The sequence below is a fragment of the Vicia villosa genome, linkage group LG5 (genome assembly GCF_029867415.1).
Source record: "Vicia villosa cultivar HV-30 ecotype Madison, WI linkage group LG5, Vvil1.0, whole genome shotgun sequence".
Taxonomy (NCBI): Eukaryota; Viridiplantae; Streptophyta; class Magnoliopsida; order Fabales; family Fabaceae; genus Vicia; species Vicia villosa.
Window position 1 is genome coordinate 139,193,757 of NC_081184.1, and position 5,979 is coordinate 139,199,735.

The 5,979-nt window shown below is 32.7% G+C and overlaps 1 long non-coding RNA gene across 1 annotated transcript; it reads left to right on the forward strand.

The window, feature by feature from the left end:
* The first annotated feature begins 573 nt into the window (after positions 1-573).
* LOC131607530 (uncharacterized) lies at positions 574-2,180 on the forward strand. The gene is made up of 3 exons (XR_009285328.1): positions 574-1,017; positions 1,115-1,160; positions 1,366-2,180. It is a non-coding gene; the product is annotated as an uncharacterized LOC131607530 (long non-coding RNA).
* The last annotated feature ends 3,799 nt before the right edge of the window (positions 2,181-5,979 follow it).

The following is a 5,979-nucleotide window of genomic DNA, read 5'->3' on the forward strand; positions in this document are numbered from 1 at the left end:
CTATGATATGTGTATGTTTGATTTTACGTTTTAAGAATTTAAAATTGAATCAATACGTAGAATTGAATTAGATATATTTGATTGTTCTCGATTAAAATTAATTTTAAATATAATATTTACACTTGTTCAAGTTCAACTCAATTTTTCAAAATTATTTAAACATACATCATTTTATCTTCAACTCATTTTTAATCAAAATCAATTTTATAAAATAAATTTACTTAAAATCAATATCTTCACCACAAAATCAAATATAAATTATTAATGTTAAATATAAAAATATGACCAAGTTAAATTAACTAATTCATTACTAGTAGGTCCATACACCCTATAGTCCGACTACCCATTTGCTACAAAAGGAAAATAAATTTTAATTCCATAGTTTTTAGCTCGGCCTAGCTATATTGTGCAACTGTATATTATCTATAAAATAAGAAAATACAAGTACCTGGTTAATACTATTATGCCCTTTGCCCTTTTGCCAACACCTACCCAATTTTGCTTTTTTATTGTCTTTTCTCATTTTTTTGTCAGATTTTATTATTATTATATTAAAGTGATCATTTTATATATGCATATTTCAATTTTCTACTCATTTCCAATTTCTTCTCTCTCACTTTCTTTTTCCTCACGCTCTCTCTCTCAAAATTTCCCCAACAACCTTCTTTCTCTCTTTTCTCTCTACAACATCCTCTCTTATCTCTCTACAGCAACCTTCTTTCTCTCTTTTTTCTCTTTCTGCTTCTATCTTGCTTCCATATCCCTCTTCCTTTTGCTATTCTTCTTCTCCCTTCTTTCTCTTTTGTTATCTGAAACAATAATGGTGTCTGAATCGGGGGACGGTGTGCGAATCGATTGGATTCAGATTTTTTAGGGTTTCAAATAGTGATAATCGGTTATAAAGTTAGGGTTTTTAATTTGTAGTTTGGGTTTTAGTGGTTTATTTGATGATTTTGTGGTTTGTTTTTCAGGATATAGACTGGATCGAGTTTTACCGCTGAGTTATGAAGCTAACTAGTATGGGTTCTCTTTGGTTTTCTTATAAACTTAGGGTTTTGAATTTGTAGGTAGGGTTTTAGTGGTTTATTTGATGATTTTGTGGTTTATTTTTCAGGTTATAGACTGAATCGAGTTCTACCGCCGAGTTTGAAGCTAACAAGGTATGGGTTAACTTGGACATTGTTTCTATTCTAATTATTTGAGTATTTTAGGATGAAGGTTTAGACATTGTTGTTGTTTTGTTGTTATAGTGTCCAGAAAATAAACTTATGGTTTTGTTGTTGGCCCTTCGATTTGCTGATTCAAACGAATCATATACTGATTTTGAGATTCTTTGTTGTTTATGTTGTTTTGAATGAAATGCAGGTCTGAATAAACACCAGTTCAAACGTAACAACTGTTATCGCCTTTGTGAAGTTAGCGCTGACCAATTTCTTGCAGAAATTGAAGAGAAGCTGAGGAGTTTGTTTCCAACAAGTGGGCTTTTTCCAGGTATATATGGAATTATTGATTAATGGTGTAGAATCGTATTTTAATGTTCTTCTATTTGATGCAGTTTTTTTATTATTGCTTCTCTACATACATCTTGGATATGGTTCATCACTTCCTTAGTTTTATTGTTTTTGTTTCTGCTGTATGGCAATGCTTCTTAGTTTTGGAGAGGCTGTTGCCAGAAGCAATAGGTCACCTGAAAAACTGCTTATTCTTCTCGACATGTACGAGATAATGAGAAAGGTGGGGAAGATGCTTTTTTGTGAGCAACTATAATGGAGGAGTTATTGTTGTTGCCGATGGTGTCTCTGGGTAACTTACTTTCTCACTAACTTCAATTTTATAGAATTAATTGTTAGTTTCAGCTTTGCTATTATACATCATATTGAGATCCTTCATTGATCCCGGGGGAATTGATGGTTAATTCCTACAATTTTGTAGGAGATGAGGAGGTATCATAAATTTTTTTTTATTAAATACAGGGAAAATGCCAGGATGTTTTACTGCAAAATGCTCTGGAAGCATCAGATCCATTGTTAGCACCCCAAGCTACTTCTGGTAGCTTCATGTGGTGAGCATTAGTCTGTTTTTTTACTCTATTCCCCCGCGTGATGTGAATCTTTTGAGTTATACAGACAGGTCTCTGAAGAATTCTTGATCACAAAAATAGTTTCTAACATATAAATGGGTACCGGAAGAATTGAAAATAGCTTCAATGATATGATCATATCTAGCACTGGATTTGGCTTTGGAAGTGGCTCTGGTTTTGGATTGAGAAAAGGTAGAAAATACTTTAATGATCTATAAAGTCTAACTCAAAGAAAATGTCGATATTGTTATGTTCCACGTTGTCTCATGTTGGGATCTCACAGTTGTATGCATGAGTTTCTACTTCTGGTGTTTATTGATTTGAGATCGGATGACTAAAATGATTTAGTTGATGAATTTTGTAGGAAAATGGCTAAGAAACAGTTATGTAGGAGTATCAATTGTTGGAAAAACATTAGCAGTAAGCCAGTAACGGGATTTGGAAAAGTTGAATTTGAAGTTGAGAGACGAGCAAAAGTGTTACGAATGAATGTGATAGCACATGATCCTTATGCTCCAGCTGATATAGCATGCGATGTTGGTGTTGAATTGGTTTGATTTGATCATGCAGTCTCAACTACTGATTTTATCTCACTTCACATGCCTCTCACTCTAACTACTAACAAAGTCTTTAATGACAACTCTTTTGCTAAGCTCAGGTGTTTGTGTTACTATTTTCTTTTAGCATTCTATTCAATGTTACCTTCCTATTTTTGTTTGCTTAGTGATATGACTTTGGGTTTCTAAAAATACATATCAGGTTGCAGTTATTTTCTGGTGTAACCCTTTTGACAGTTATTTTCGACATGAACTTGCTAATGAAAAGCCATCAGAAACTACCACAATTGTTGCCCAAGACACTTCTGGTTCTATTTCTATTAAGAAATTATTAATTTTAAATATAGTTTGATGTTTATCTGATATATATTCAGTATGATGTATTGTTGATAGTGTTCTCTAAGACACTGTTGGTGTTGTATGTTTACTTGTAAGTTTTTAATATTATCAATCTTGGACACTCACTCTCCATAGAGCCTTGGTTCAGGGTCTTATTGCACAAGATATCAACGTACGACTGTTCTGAGTAAACATTAACTTCTTGGTTTTGTTTCTTTATTGCTGAACAATATGGTGTCAAAGATGAAAATCATCTTGATTGTATTGTGAGATAAGTGAAAATTGCCCTAATTACTCTTGCTGTAAGTGTTGTTTTGTAGCATTTGGTTTGTGTAGTTGTGGTTTTAAGTTCAACAATTTTATGTGTTTGAAATTTCAGGTCAGCATTTTCACCAACCCGGAATCAAATTTCAGGTCAGCATTTTTTGAATCCATTCATCTATTTTTCAGCTGGGCAAGTCATGTTACTTCATGGACTGATTCATTCTAATTTGGAAGTTAAATGCTAAAATGGATACCGACGTGGTTTCTGTTTAATTGATTATGACATGGACTTAAGTGGATATTCACCAATGGAGCTGGAGTTACTTTTACTGATGTTTTTGTTGTAGCATTAGTGGAGGGAAAGTCCAAAAAGGAATGGCTTATAAAACATCACAATTTGGGTTAGTTAGTATTCTACTTTACTAGGGAGTAGATTACATTATAAGATACTTTGGATGACATGGCTTACAAAACATCACATTTTGGGTTGGATGGTTAGTATTCTACTTTACCCCTTTTATTTTCATTTGATAATGAATTTTTAATGTACAATAACAAGATATATGCTCATAGATAATGATTAGTGTCAATCATATCTTTCAGAGCGCTTTGGAGATGGTGATGCTTCTCAAATTGGTTTAGACCTTAATGAGCTAATTAGTATTTGTCATAAAATGGTTTATTTATATCACTGTTATTATAACACAAAATGGTTAATAATCAGTTGTATTTTAGGTGGATCCAGTCTTTCCTTTCCTTAGTTGAGTGGTGTTCATACATAAGGGTCATCGTCCGTTAGTCGCTTTGGATGGTTGCTCGGGGCTGGGAGATTTTGTTGTCTTTATGTTCTGGATTGTTTTATTTTGCACTAATACTTGCAGCTGCATTGGAGTGGCGTTGCTTATAGTTGAGCATTTTTGGAGTTTGTCGGGTCACGCAACGTGTTCTTTGTTATTGAGAATTTTGTTTGGATTTTGGAGTAGTGCACTAGCAGTTATCGCAAAGTTGTTCTAGAGTTGACGCCCAGATGGAAGGTAGTAGATTTTGAATCAACTATTAGTCGCTCTGATGGTCAATTTTTCTTTTTCTTTTTTTTTATTCTGTTATGTTTCGTCTGATGTTTGTCCAAGGGACTCTGTGATATAGGTGGTTGCTTTTGGACCATCCATTCACTCGGGTAAATTTTTAAAGTTTGATTCAGTTTCGGTGAAAATAATTTTACACTATCATATTGCCTAATGATACTGACACAAGACACGTGTAACAATGATATATTTGTCGATCATTCAAATACTTTAGATAAAGAACATCATTAGAGTAACTCAATTTCTAAGGTTTTACTGTTACCTATACTTTTTAAGGCACACAGTTGCTACCATTTCCAAGTTCTACTGCCATGGAGAATTCAACTTGGAGCAACAGACTCATTTTTTTTCTGTGAAAGTGGTATGCTTCATATCCACAATCAACACCAACAAATTCATGTAATTGATAAACAAGATGTACCTTTTTCTTTTCATTGCAACTATCATTGACTTTTTTGGGCACGTATTCAATTAACCAATATACTAACCAAGTGTAACATGACATTTTTAATGTTGATTTGAGAAACTGTTTTATACATAAATTTGTTTAAACAAACGTTACAGGCTGCTAAATTTGGTGCATCATCTAGGATTAAGATCACATGCATTTACGGTGGGGTTCCTAAGGGGCCTCAAATGTGCGATCTACAAAAAGGTACGTGGTGAAGTTAGTATTACAAAGTCATGGCATGTGATAAATAACTTGTCTTTCTTTTATTTTTCTATGATGTTGTATTTGATCATGCTTCTGTTATTTTTTGGGGTTAGGTGTTGAAATTGTAATTGCCACTCCGAGAAGGTAATTGATATGCTTGAGTAAAATCATACTAACTTGTGAAGGGTCACATACCAGGTATTGCATCAAGCTGATAGGATGCTGGACATGGGGTTTGATCCCCGGATACAGAAAATTGTCTCTCAGGAGATCATTTTTATATCTGATTATTATTTTAAAATAGTAAAACCTAAGGAATTGCTATTTGGTAGTATTGTTTGGCATAGTCAAGTGCTTCGCTAAGCTCATGAAGCTGATTGTTATTTTATGTTGAAATATTTCATTTTGCAATACTGTGTATCTTTTATGATACGGAAAAAGAGACTGGTAGTCTGGTATAACTTATGCTCTCCTTACTTCTAATTTTATTCCTATTTTGAACATATAGATTCCTGATATATCATTCACATGGAATTTTTTAATTTAGTAGAAAGATCATAACTTTTAACTAAAGAAGGATAAGGTATCCTCTGAGAAAATAAAACTATAATATTTGAAAAACATTGTATGGCATCAATACAATATAGGATGCTAATTTCGTAGGACGTTAAACAAAAAGCATTCTTTGAAAACAACCATTGGCTGAAAATCACAGGAAAAGAAGCACTAGAAAAAAATTATATCAAACCCTATAAAGCTGAAATGATCTGATTTTTTAAAGTTCAGGATTGAGGTCAACCTGTAGACCAAATTGGTAGTATAAAAGTATTCACTTAAAGTTAAGGAATAAATAAGTTAAACAAGTATTCAAATCTATAACTAATGTTAAAATAAAAACATGTAGATACGAGGAAAATACATTTTTGGCTAAATTATTTAAGGTTAAATATTATTTTTAAACGTGTATATGTTTTTGAATTAGTGTAATATAAAAAAAAT